Source organism: Peromyscus leucopus, chromosome 13 (assembly GCF_004664715.2).
Source record: "Peromyscus leucopus breed LL Stock chromosome 13, UCI_PerLeu_2.1, whole genome shotgun sequence".
Classification (NCBI taxonomy): Eukaryota; Metazoa; Chordata; class Mammalia; order Rodentia; family Cricetidae; genus Peromyscus; species Peromyscus leucopus.
Genome location: NC_051074.1, coordinates 3,342,189 through 3,355,260, shown reverse-complemented (window position 1 = coordinate 3,355,260; position 13,072 = coordinate 3,342,189). Strand labels below are relative to the sequence as shown.

The window sequence follows — 13,072 nt, the reverse complement described above, 5'->3', positions numbered from 1 at the left end:
TATATAGCTTGTGAAATGAACAAAAAACAGGAAATAAGGTTTTAAAAGATGATTTTAAAAAAGATCTGGAATCTAAAAGCTGTAATGAAATAGGTACCGGATGAAAGCTTAAGAATATGTGACCCTGTTGCTGAGCTCTGGCCACCACTTGGACAATGAACACACCACCACAACTACTTTTTCATCTCTACGGCTGGTCACCAGTCCTGGAGTTAAATCTATACTTGCAAACTACCTAATCCTGCTAAGCAGCCACTTCTCCACAAAATAGATCACGATGTCATTTTGAACCATGTCTTCTATTCCTCAAATTTCCCTCAGACAATCCTTACAAATGATCAAAGTTTTCTTTAAACTAAAACTGTTATTAACTCAGAGAAGAGACAAAACAAAGATAAAGGTAACAGTCCACTTCGGGCCACATGAACTGATTGGAAGATAAAGTTAATCCAAATACAAGGAAGAAAACAAAAGAGATATCCTCACAGTAACAAAAGGGGGATAGGAAAAGAACAGAGAGGATCTAGGTTATCTGAGGGTCCTTACAGAAATGTACTCATTCCCTCATTAATTTAACAAACATGTGCAATGCACAATAGTTAGCAAAATGAAAGATAACTGGTCACTAGGATTAAAAAGTCATATGGGCATAGCAATATACATCAGGAAGTGATAGCATCATGAGAACCTTGGGAAAGTTTTTGAGGAAGAGCTAAGACATTAAGATGTGAGGAAAGCATACTTCTGGCATAAGGAAACAAAAACCAGCATGCAAACAGAAAAACACAGGCAGATTCTTGCAACATTAATTCTATTTGGCTAGAGTCCTGTCTATATGGAGGAAGGCAATGGCAAGGAAATTAAAACAAGTTGGAAGGTCTAGAAAACAAGCTGAGATTTTCAAAGGCACTAGGGAGTTTCTGAAGCTTGAATGAGCAAAAGAGAACAATAGAGCATGCTGTTTTAGGAAAAGCCATGTTGGCACAGAAAGGCCGAACTCAATGGAATAGAGACAAGCACCTGCACTTTGTGGAGAAACGTAGGCAGGACAACAGGAACGGCTAGGACAGGAGTGATAAAAGTGGACACTGACAACAGAGGCCTCTGACATGGTCCTCCATAGCTCTGGCTGACTCACCTGGCAACCAGGAGGACCTGAAGCACAACCAGCATGGAAATTGAGTAGGTTCCTAGTGATAAGGCTCAGCATTAGGGCTGCCCTAGTGTTAGAAAATATGGTTATTTCTATTTGGGGTACTACATGTGCATGTGGAATAATCCAACAAATACTAGAAAAGTGGAACATAATCTATAGGGAGACATTACCCAGCTATTACCTAAAGATGAGGATGGATAACAAGGGTCCACTGCAGCAGAGAAGGCAGTAAAATGAAGGATAATCAAGTAACCTTTACATTCCCATGAAGCAGAGACAGAGGCCCTGTGGCCCTGGGCAGGGACTGAGCACTCCTGATAAATCAGTTAGAGCTGCATTACAAATGCAAAGAAGTAGAAAATATAACAGTAACAACAACAAAAACAAACAACAATAAAAATATAAAAATAAAGACATAGAGCCAGGTGGCAGTGGCACACACCTTTAATCCCAGCACTCGGGAGGGCAGAGGCAGGTAGATCTCTGTGAGTTCCAGGCCAGCCTGGTCTACAGAGGGAGTTCCAGGACAGGCACCCAAAACTACACAGAGAAACCCTGTCTCGAAAAACCAAAAAATATAAATAAATAAATAAATAAATAAATAAATAAATAAATAAATAAATACATAGAAAAGCGCTAACAAAGTCAGTTAATAAGAAAACAAGAAAAAGGTTTCCAAAGAAAAATTCGTGATCAGAATGTGTTCCCATAGTAAGTCTGAGCACAACAGCAGCATCAAACAACAAGAGCCAGAACTAAGAATGGGCTCTGTAGTGATCTGAATAAGAATGGCCCATATATTTGAATGCTTTGTTACCAGGGTGTGGAACTCTTTGATAGGATTACAAGGATTAACAGGTGTGGCCTTATTGGAGAAAGTGTGTCACTGGGGTGGGCTTTGAAGTTCCAAAAACCCACACCAGGCCCAGTTCTCTCTCTTTCTTTGCCTACTGATCAGCAACAGCTTCAGCATATGCCTGCCCACCGCCATGCTACTTGCCATGATGACAATGAACTAAAGCTCTGAAACTGTAAACAAGTCCCTCATTTAAATGCTTTCTATTACACAAGTTGCCGGGGTCATGGTATCTCTTCACAGCAACAGAACACTAAAACCGGCTCCTATATATCAATCCTGACACAGTGAGGAATTCAAAATTCAGCAGAGATACTAGCAGTTAAAGAAAGTGGGATACACAGGCCCAATTCGAATATCCCCAGATCAGCAGCATCTGTAGTCTCCTCACTATGGAAACCAGATTCCTGTCACTTCTACCTCAGAAGCACAAACATGTTTGGTTGGGTTCACCATTGCATCTCAGTGGCTCCCACAGTGCGTAGAATATGGGCCTGACCAGTCCCATTTCTTAAATAAACAGATGAGTGTGTTTCCATGAACATCAGCAACAACAGCAAGGGAAACAGGATCATTCAGAGAAACCACGTTTTTAAAAAGTCTGCAGAGAGCAGGAAGACACACAGGATTCAGGCAACAAAAGTAAAAGATAACTAACCAGAGAACTTTACCTTCCTTGTAGCATGTTGTGAAGGCTCGTGAACCCTGGAGAAACCCTCAACAGTCCCCTGACAGCTAAAGGAACACGACAATTTCCAGAATGAGAAACAATGATAACAACGCCTAGAAAGGGGATCCCACCATGGACATGGCCAGTCTTTAAAGAGTTGGCTAGGGCTGGGATGAACCAGCAGTACCAACATGGTACCTACCTAAAGGCGGGCATGACAAGGAATGGAAAGAAGACACTACACTTGAGAAAGTCAATCTGGAGACAGCTCATGAGCACATGAAGTGGTATCTTGAGACCCTCTGGCCTCTAAAGCTGGCACAACACACAAAGCACAGCCTATTAGAACAGAAGACAAATTACAACAACACATACTGGTAGGAAATAGGGGAAGTAGAAAGGAGCCAAAGGCAAACCAGGTACCTACAGACAAAACTTGAAAAAGCAAGGTCCCACAAAGTACCAGTGACACACTTGAGGAGCTGAGACAGCCTGAGTTTTTGTCCTTTCTCACTCGTGTTAGCCTCGTCTCACCTCTCAGGAGCAGCAAGGACAGATGCATTTGTGAAGCTGCGCAACGAAGGGAAGAAAGGAGTAGAGTCAAAAGGTGCTCTCTTAATTGATGACAGGCCAAACTCTGCAGAGCTGAGGAGCTGACAAGAAGCAAGACCTGGAAAAGTAAAAAGAGGGCAAAACTAGTGCAATAATAAAGTTGGGAAAGGAGAGAGCAAAAACAAAAAACAATTCTATTACTAATCTCTGACAAACACATAGGATAACCAACAAGCAGCAGTAAGCTACTTAACATCATCTTAAGAAAGCCAATGGCTTCCTATTTCATAGCACATGCTGAAAAATTCAGTTTGAATCAAGTATGTTTAAAATGAGAAAGACAGAGATGAGAGAGGGAGAGAGAAACAATGAACCAAAATGGTGGAAAAAGGAATTTGGCAAATATCCCCCAGAACAAAAACAGTAAAACTGTACAAAACTACTGGAATAATGTAAAGATCTAAATACTGACTAAAAACACACATCGAACTGGAATGCTGGTTCCTTGTAAGAACAGCACAAGTGTGTGGTGTGCAGTGCTGCGGATGGAGGCTCTTACCACCCACGGCTGCTCCAATCCTACTGATTCCTACTGAAGAGACACACTCTGACAGCTGCAGTTACACTGCTGAGGAAACTGTGTCCACATGGAGAAGAATGTAGTCAATTCCATACATGGGGGGTGGGGTGGGCAATAAACAACGGTGACTTCAGGGTCAAGAATTCAGGTGAGGCCAACAGCAAAATTAACTCAAGTTTGCAACACCAGAAGTTTAACATGGGACAACAAAGGGATGACACAGGCAATCAGAACTTCTCAGGGGCTGAGATGAAGCATCCACAAGTCCCTAAGTCTGGTCTATAGAGGGTGGTGCACACCTGTGACACCAGCACTCAGGAAGATGAGTCAAAAGAATCTGAGTTTAAGGTAGGTTCTCCTCACACAAGTTCAAGTCAGCCTGACCCACGTGAAACCATGTCTTTAAAAAAAAAAAAAAACTAAAGAGAGAGTAGGTGCGATGGCACACTCCTACAATCCAAGGACAGGAGGCTAGAAGGCAATCTGGCAGGGTGATGCGTGCCTGCAATCAACAGCAGTACTCAGGAGGCTGAGGCAGGAAAATTGCTGAGAAGTTGAGCCCAGCTAAGTCTACAGAGGTGAGACATTGTTTTAGAAAACCAAAAAGGAATGAAGAGTAGGAGAAAGGGAACAGACAGATTAGGAGGGGAAGAAGAGAAAGAAATGAAAAGAGAAAAGGAAAATGAGAGAGAGAAAGAAAATATCAACTTTCTCCTGCTGGTCTAGAAGTCTATGCATGCATAAAACCCTAAACATAACCACAAACATGAAGGAAAGGATATGGAAATGCCACAAGGAATCACTTCAGGAATATGAAGCCTTACAAATGCAGAAAGAAAAACCCATTGCAGAGCAGTAAACCATCTCAACTTGGAAATGTACTCCCAAGCCTCAGAAGAACCTACAAAGGGTGGCAGCCTCCTTTCAAAGAATCAAAACATAACCTGTAATCAGTCACACAATAACCACTAAGATATGCTGACCAATCACTGGTTGGTCACTCTCACAGATTCTAGATTAAAGGTTTGGTAGCTGGATTGGCGTCCCAGTACCACTGCTAGAAGACTTGCCTGGTTATAGAAGATGGCTAGTTCAGACTCCATATCCCCCATTACTAAGAATAGTCTTCCCTAGGGTCACTCTCATAGATTCCAGAGCTTCCACTGCACTAGGCTTCCACATTGAGCCCCAAATGCCTCCCAATTCCAGCTGTCTCTCCCAGTACTCTCTCCCTCCATCCTTCCCCCAACCCAGCCTGACCCCTCCTATTCCCATCCCCACTCATGCCAGTTCACCTACAACATCTATTCTATTTCCCCTTCCCAGATAGGCCCATGCCACAAGAGAAAGCCCACACCTAACACTGCCTGGATGGCCAGGAACCAGAGGCTGGACAGCTCAGAGACTCCAGATAGAACCAAATACCACTGGGGAAATCAATGAAATGATTGCTGATGATACTCTGCTGTACTCCTAGATCTGTGCCTAGCCCAATTGTCATCAGAGAGGTGTCATCAGCACTGATGGAAGGAGATGCAGCAGAGACCCACAGCCAAATACTAGACAGCCAGGGGAACCCTGCCGAAGAGGAGGATGAAGGATTGTAGGGCCCAGAGTGGTCAAAGGCACCATGAGATTACAACCCACAGAACAAACTAAGCATGGCTCAGAGGGGATCGCAGAGACTGAATTGACAATCATGGACCCTGTATGGGTCTGAGCTAGGTCCTCTGCATATATGTTAGGTTGTGTAGCTGGGTGTTCCTTGGGACTCCTAACAGTGGGAGATGGGAGTGTTTCTGACTCTTTTGCCAGCTCTTGGGATCCTTTTCCTTCTCCTGGGTGGCTTCATCCATGCTTGATATGAGGGCTTGTACCTAAGGCCTGCTCTTTTTTTGAAGGGAAACAACGGAGGAGTGCATCTAGGGGAGAGGAGAGGTGGGGGGGAGGGACTGGGAGACAACGGAGGAGTGGATTGAGGGGAGAGGGGAGGTGGGGGGGAGACAACGGAGGAGTGGATCTAGGGGAGAGGGGAGGTGGGGGGACTGGGAGACAACGGAGGAGTGGATCTAGGGAGAGGGAGGTAGGGGACTGGGAGACAACGGAGGAGTGGATCTAGGGGAGAGGGAGAGGGGGGGGAAACAACGGAGGAGTGGATCTAGGGGAGATGGGAGGTGGGGGACTGGGAGACAACGGAGGAGTGGATCTAGGGGAGAGGGGAGGTGGGGGGGACTGGGAGAAGTAGAGGGAGGGGAAACTGCTGCAGTCAAGGTATTACGTACGAGAGAAGAATAAAAGAGGAAAAAAAAGAGGAGAAAAAAAGATATGCTGACCAAAGTAATCACTATAAAATCAGGCTGAGGGGGAGGCAGACATCTGAAAACTCACACTTCAGGAGAAAGAGACACTGGAATTAACTCAGCTAAGTCAGAAAAAAAAAAGGAAGGAAGGAAGATGAGCAGCCACCTCCAACTTTGAGAAGGAGAAAAGGTAAGCAGAGAACAGAATATACTATCAACAAAAGTCACAAGACAAGCAAAGAATTGGGAAAGTAAACTAAACAGAGAAAGGAATAGATTTCACAGTCTTAACAGTATGGAGGATCCTAGGTTTATAATTTATCCAAATAGGGTATCAAAGCAGCTATTACAAATCTACCAAAAGAAACCATAATTTAGGTATAGGGACAATGACAGAATATCAACGGAGAGATAAACTATTTTTAAATGAATTAGAAGACACTTGCCAGGTGGGAAATGCAATAACTGAAATGAAGAACTAGAGAAGCCCATAGCAGACTTCTGTTTACAGAAGAAATTTACTAAATCTAAAGATATACCAACTAAGACTATCTAACCTGGAAAAGAAAACTGAAGAAAAATAATTTCATTCCAAAGCTGAAGCCTGTAACAGAACTTCACTCCATTGACTTATTTTAAACCTCAACTCCCTTAATATCCTTTGGACCAACAACTGAACAAACTATAAGAATGGCCATGTGTGGTCCACCCTTTGGTCTCAGGAAGAAATTCAAACTTCTCAAGTCTAGGCAGCACACAGACTCTTTTCCCCAGGCCCCTAAGCCAGTCTAAAAGCCAAACCATAGTTCTGCAGCCTCACTCAAGCCAGCACAGACCGGCTGGGGCTGACTCTGCAGTCTCCAGGAATCTCCCGGAGAGGAATGGTTTCTCTCAGATTCTCTTGGACTATGGGGTATTTTCAATACAGAAACCCCACCTGCTACTTAAGAAAGGGTCCATTCTGTCTCCACAGGGTGGCCACAGTCCAAAAGTAGAACAGAGGCATCCCTACAAACCTTATAGAAATTAAAAGGATTATGAGGGACTAGGATATAAAGATATAAATAACTAGATGCCAATTAGAAAACTTACATGAGTAGAAAATTAATAGAAAGATACAGACTACTGAAACTGACTCAAAAATGGTAAATCTGGGTATATAACAAGAAACTCCACTGATAACTAAAAGTCTTCCAATAAAGAAAAGCAAAGAACAAAATGGTGTATATCAAACACTGAATGGAAGAAAAAAACATACCAATTTTTTAAACTTCTAGAAAAAAATTTTAAATATCATTCTGTGCAGTCAATACCAAAACCAAAGCCAAACACACACACACACACACACACACACACACACACACACACACACAAACTATATGTATAGTTGTGTGTGTGTATATATATATTATATATATATATGTATGTATGTATGTATATATCCTTGCAACAGATAAAATAGTTTGGGTTTAGTCAGGCGGTGGTGGCACACACCTTTAATCCCAGCACTAGTGAGGCTGAGGCAGGCAGATCTCTGTGAGTTGGAATAAGCCTGGCCTACAGAGAGAGTTCCAGGACAGACTCCAAAGCTACACAGAGAAACCGTCTTGAAAAACAAACAAACAAAAAAAAAACCGTTTTGGGTTTTAAAACTTTATTCTTAGGTCAGTATTTATTTTTCTGTAGGAATCTGGCAATTTATCTGTATGAGGGCAGAATGCTATCCAAGATACTCTCATGCTATCTGGTTTTTTGCTGTGCTGAGTGGGGGCTAAAGTTCAGGGTCTGTGCATGTCACACAAGTACCACTGTGCTACACTCCCAGCTGCTTCATTTGAAAATATCTTTAAGAACACTGTTTTCTGCAGTGATGGAAATCTGCATATCTGTGTTGTCCATCATGACAGCCACTAGTCATGTCTTTTGAACAAGTGTGAAACATTTGTATGCAGTCTTTGTTCTCCTAAGATTTTTTGGCAGGATTCAGAATTCTAGACTCTCAGCTAGATTCAGAGCTTAAAATGTCATTCTGTCATCTTCTTAACCCCTGTGTTTTTGTCAAGAAGTTAGCTGTTAGTCTCTAACTCTTTTGAAAGTATGATGTTCCCCATCCCTGGCACTTTGGAAACTTTTTATCTTTGGTATTCTGCAGACTTACCACCATATTCAAGGAATGCATTTCTTTTCATCCTATGGGGAGGGGTCAATAAAATTTCTTGAATCTGTTGTTTCATAATTTCATCAGTTTGGGAAGGTTTTCACTACCCTCTTTTCAAATTTTACTTCTGTACATCTCAACCCTGTATAGGACTGCAACTATAAACCTGATATCCTCATTATCTCTTATGCCTCCCTCAAGCTCTTCTGTGTTCTCCATCCTCTTCTCTGACTTTTACCACTTTACTAACTCTCCCTTCAGCTCTATCTAATCTTCTATTAAACTCATTTATTAATATCCTAATTTGAATTGCGTTTTTAAGACTAGCATTTTCACTTCATTTTAAAGGGTTTTTTTTTTTAAACATTTATTTGTTTATTTATGGAAGGGATGAGAATGTGGCACTATATGGAGGTCAGAGGACAACTCATCAGAGTCAGTTCTCTCCCTTCACCATGTAAGTTCTGATGATCAAACTTAGGTTATCAGGTTTGGCGCCAATTGTCTTTACCCACTGAACCACCTCACCTACCCCACTTTTTAAAATTTTAACATCTCTGCTAAAAATATTGAATACTGTCTTTTATCTTTTCAAATAATGTAAGCACAGACACACAAAGTCAGTTCCTAAAAACTGCAATACCACAAGTCCCTGTGTATACAGTAAGTTCTGTTGCTTCTACTTCATTTTGATCATGTTCTAAACAGGACATATTTAAAAATTTTGGTATAAGAATTAGATGCCTATAATAAAGTTATCATATTCCAAATAAGATTTGAATTTGTTTTAGCCAAGTATCTAAGAAAAAGAAATTATAACTGTGCTCACGGTAGAGTGGCAATCCTGTGGGATGGTATTACATATGTACAAATCACAGGGCCTTCAGGGCCTCCATCCCAAAAAGGAGTGGCTCACAAGATCACACACATATCACGTAAGCTGCTAATCCCTAGTCCTCTAAGGTGTCAAATGCACTGCTCGGTTTTTCAGCTGATCCTTAAAAATCAGCAAATATTCACTGGAGTAACACAGTCCCGAATAATAGTCTCATTTTCCTGTTTTTATTCTCTTCTCTCCTAGGTAACCTCTCCCGTCATGTCTCAAATACCTTTTGAGTAGATGTAGGAGTAGGAAGGCTGGCTTTTCTAGTTGATGTCTAAAGGAAGATTTGTCTCCATTTTCTATGCCATAACTGAAAGCGCGACCATCAAGCTCTTAATTGTCATTCTCGGTATCTTAACTCCCAACCCTCCTACACAGACAGACTCTTCTCCACACCTCTGCTGTCCTTGCTTTCCTACACTAGTGGCCAAAATGCTAATTTCCTGTTTGTTCATCTTCATCCTCTGTCTACTCTAGAAAGTTACCACAACTACCTCTCTCCATAGCTGCCTTTCCAACAGCTCTCACCTAAAAATAGGGGCTTGGGCCTGCTCCCGTATGCCCACTTCAAGCTGCAAGCAACTATGCCATGTCTCTCATTCGGAGGTTAACAACGCAGTCTTAAGTCACAACCTCTGCTTCTCCCTTCACATAGTCTTTCCTCCCTGTTGGAACGTGATTTTGTATTCATCACTATAACAAATCAAAGCTGTTGGAATTACTAGGGAAGAAAGGCTTCATTACTTAACTGCTAAGACAGACTCAAGCTTTGGGAGAATATTTTTAGTCTTGGGTTGGTTGAGAGTGCTTTTTGTTGTTTGTTTTGGTTTTGTTGTTTAATGTGAATGCAGATCACCCTTTGAGTACAAATGCTTCACCCTGGCCTCCAGTGGCATCGATCTCCTGACTCTTGAGTTGGACTCTCCCGCTCTCAAGTTTCCTGCTGGTCCTTTTCCTTCTTTTACCTCTGAGCTTTCCACCACACACAAGGCTCTCTCGTCTTAAGATCGTCTCACTTCTCTCTTTAGAGTGTTAAATCTCCGTCTCTAACCCTGCTCTCCAAAGCTCTTCAACTTTCCAACTTCCTGCTGAGTAATCCTGGCAAGCACTCGGAATGCGACATGTTTCTAATGCAATTTATTATTCTCTCAAACTAAATTTTCCACCTGTGTACTGCGTCCAGCTTAATGACATCATTACCATCCCTCAGCAGCAAACAGTAGTCGTCTCATTGTTTCCCTCCGTTACCATATTACCAAATTCTGTCTATTCAAATTTCACAATGTTCCTAAATAGATTCCTTCCTTTCCAGCTTGATTTTAACTGTCTGAATTCAGGTTACTGCAGTAATGTGGCATCAAGATGACAGAAGTTTCTTAGTAGATCTCTTACCCACTGACCTCTTCTTCAACAACTCATGTTTCAACTAAAACATAAAGGCTACTTTGAGGAAGGGTTCTAAACCTGCACGCTTCTTCCCTGGCTGCAACTGTGAACCGTAGCATCCCTTTCTAGTCTCATCTCTAAGAGCTTTTCAATATCACACCAGGTGAACTCCTGAGGAAAGAACTCGCTCACACTTGACATCAAAGCCTAAAGGTGACTTTAAAGTAAGTTGGGTTATAAATACAAACTCTGGGGGCCAGGGGCAGAAACAACTACCCATAAATTCTAATGAATAAACAGACGGAGACAGACTGGCTGGCAGCACCAATCTGCTGAAGCATCTGGGGCTTCTCCAGAACAGTACAACTGAAGACAAGACTCTTCTAATCACTAGGAGCATCACCTAAGCCTCCACTGGACCCTTAACTTTGTATATGTAAGAAAAACTCAAGGTAGCATCACAAAGACTGAAAAATGGGAACCAAGATTTGAGCCATCTCTTACAGAAGACAAGAAATCTGAAACTAAAGCAGGGGGGCAGGGTGTTCAGACACTACCAATAAAATAAAAAACACCAAGCCTCTCAAGAAGAACTGAAAAGATAGTATTAACTATATTTAATACACAATACAAGGCACATGTACCTATAGTCCCAGCGACTTAGGAGACGGAGGAAAGAATACCTTCAACACAGAAGTCCAAGGGCAGCCTGGGAAAAATAATAAGATGTCTCTTTAAAAAAATTAAAAACTAAATAATAAAAACACCACAATCCCAAAATATCTGAAATATATACAGCCCAGAAAATGTGATCTATTCTAATGGGGAAAAATTAACACAATCCATTCTCAAATAACTCAGAGCTTACGATTATTAGAACTTTAAGTCAACTATGACTATGCTCACTGAGGTAAAAGACAGACACTTGAAATGACCATAAAGATAAGAGATCTCAACAAAAAAAAATTATGACACAAATTTTAAAACTAATTTCTATACTATGTGAAATAAAATATTTGGTAGGTGAGTGTGACAGAAAAATAGAAAAGAATAAAAGTATCTGTAACCTTCACTGACAGAAATCATACAGACTGAAAGACAGAAATAAAACTGAACCACAAAGATGAATTCATTGATTCTGGATAGCATCAAAAGCTCAAATATAAGGATAACTGGAGTTCCAAGAGGTGGAGGGGAAATTCCCTCAAAATTGAATAGTGACTTAAAACAGATTTGACAAAAGACATACAGATTCAAGAAAATCAGTGGTTCCCAAAAATAAAGTCTCCAATGAAACTGCATCTAGCTTGCCATCAACAAGCTGCTGAAAAGCTGTCAGTCAAAGGAGCCACCTGCAAAGCAAAGGGAAAGGGCACATGGCATATGACACGCAGCACAAGGCACTTGGGAACAACACTTTGAATGGCAGATTTACTCTATTTTTATAATATCTTCTTCCATAACAGCTAAAGACAATGGAACAATATCTTTAAAGTCCTGAAACAGGGCTGAAGAGATGGCTCAGAGGTTAAGAGCACTGCTTGTTCTTCCAAAGGTCCTGAGTTCAATTCCCAGCAACCACATGGTAGCTCACAACCATCTGTAATGAAATCCGGCGCCCTCTTCTGGCTTGCAGGGATATGTGCAGACAGAACACTGTATACATAATAAATAAATAAATCTTAAAAAAAAAAAAAAAGAAAAAAAGAAAAAGAAACTCTGCTGTACAGCAGAGCACTTAAAGTCCTGAAACAAACAAACAAACAAAGCCATCAACCTTGAAGTCTATAGGCAGTAAAAATCCTTCACAAATAATGGCAAGCGAGAAAACACTTTGAGATAAGGGAGAAAGTCCATCCCCAGTAGAAACTGCTCCAAGAAACACCACCAGGAGCTCTGTGAGCTCAACAGAAGTTACATGGGCCTTTAGGAAGGAATATAAGCACCAGAACCATCTTGTGTATGTAAACTATACCTCAATAGTTATGGGAAATTATTCAAACTTACAATTATTCATATACTTCATGAAACTAATGAAGTATAGTGTAGCTGGAGTTTTCTCCAGTCCCATCTGGGCCCGCAACCGCTCAGACCCAAATAAACACACAGACGCTTATATTCATTAAAAATGTTTGGCCTAATGGCTCAGGCTTCTTGCTAGCTAGATCTTACACTTAAATTAACCCATAATTCTTATTTATGCTTATCCATGTGGCTTGGTACCACTTCCCAGTTCTGCCTTCACATCTTGCTTCCTCTGTGTCTGGCTGGCGACTCCTGACTCAGCCTTTCTGTTCCCAGAACTCTCCTCTCTCTCTATCCTGCCTATACTTCCTGCCTGGCTACTGGCCAATCAGCACTTTATTTATTAACCAATCAGAGCAACACATTCACAGCATATATAGTGATATCCACAGCAGTATAGAGATAGAATAAAGACATCTTTAGAAGCACAGGCTTCAAAGACCTCATATTCTTTTTTTTTTTTTCTTTAAGACCTCTTAGTCTTACAAAGCTAAAGGATATGTTCT

General features: G+C 41.4%; 1 protein-coding gene across 8 annotated transcripts in view; it reads right to left on the bottom strand.

Annotated features, from left to right (window-relative positions):
• Positions 1-13,072, bottom strand: part of Dis3l2 (DIS3 like 3'-5' exoribonuclease 2) — a 322,501-nt gene that overhangs the window by 288,332 nt on the left and 21,097 nt on the right. For 3 of the 8 annotated variants that reach the window (XM_028876249.2, XM_028876238.2, XM_028876241.1), the window contains one exon: positions 3,217-3,352. The exons of 3 other annotated variants lie outside the window; for them this stretch is intronic. The gene's annotated coding sequence lies outside the window, so the exon portion shown is untranslated. Of the gene's footprint in view, positions 1-3,216; positions 3,353-11,185; positions 11,251-13,072 lie in introns of all 8 variants that reach the window. 2 more of the 8 variants (XM_028876240.2, XM_028876244.2) reach the window with 2 other exon arrangements.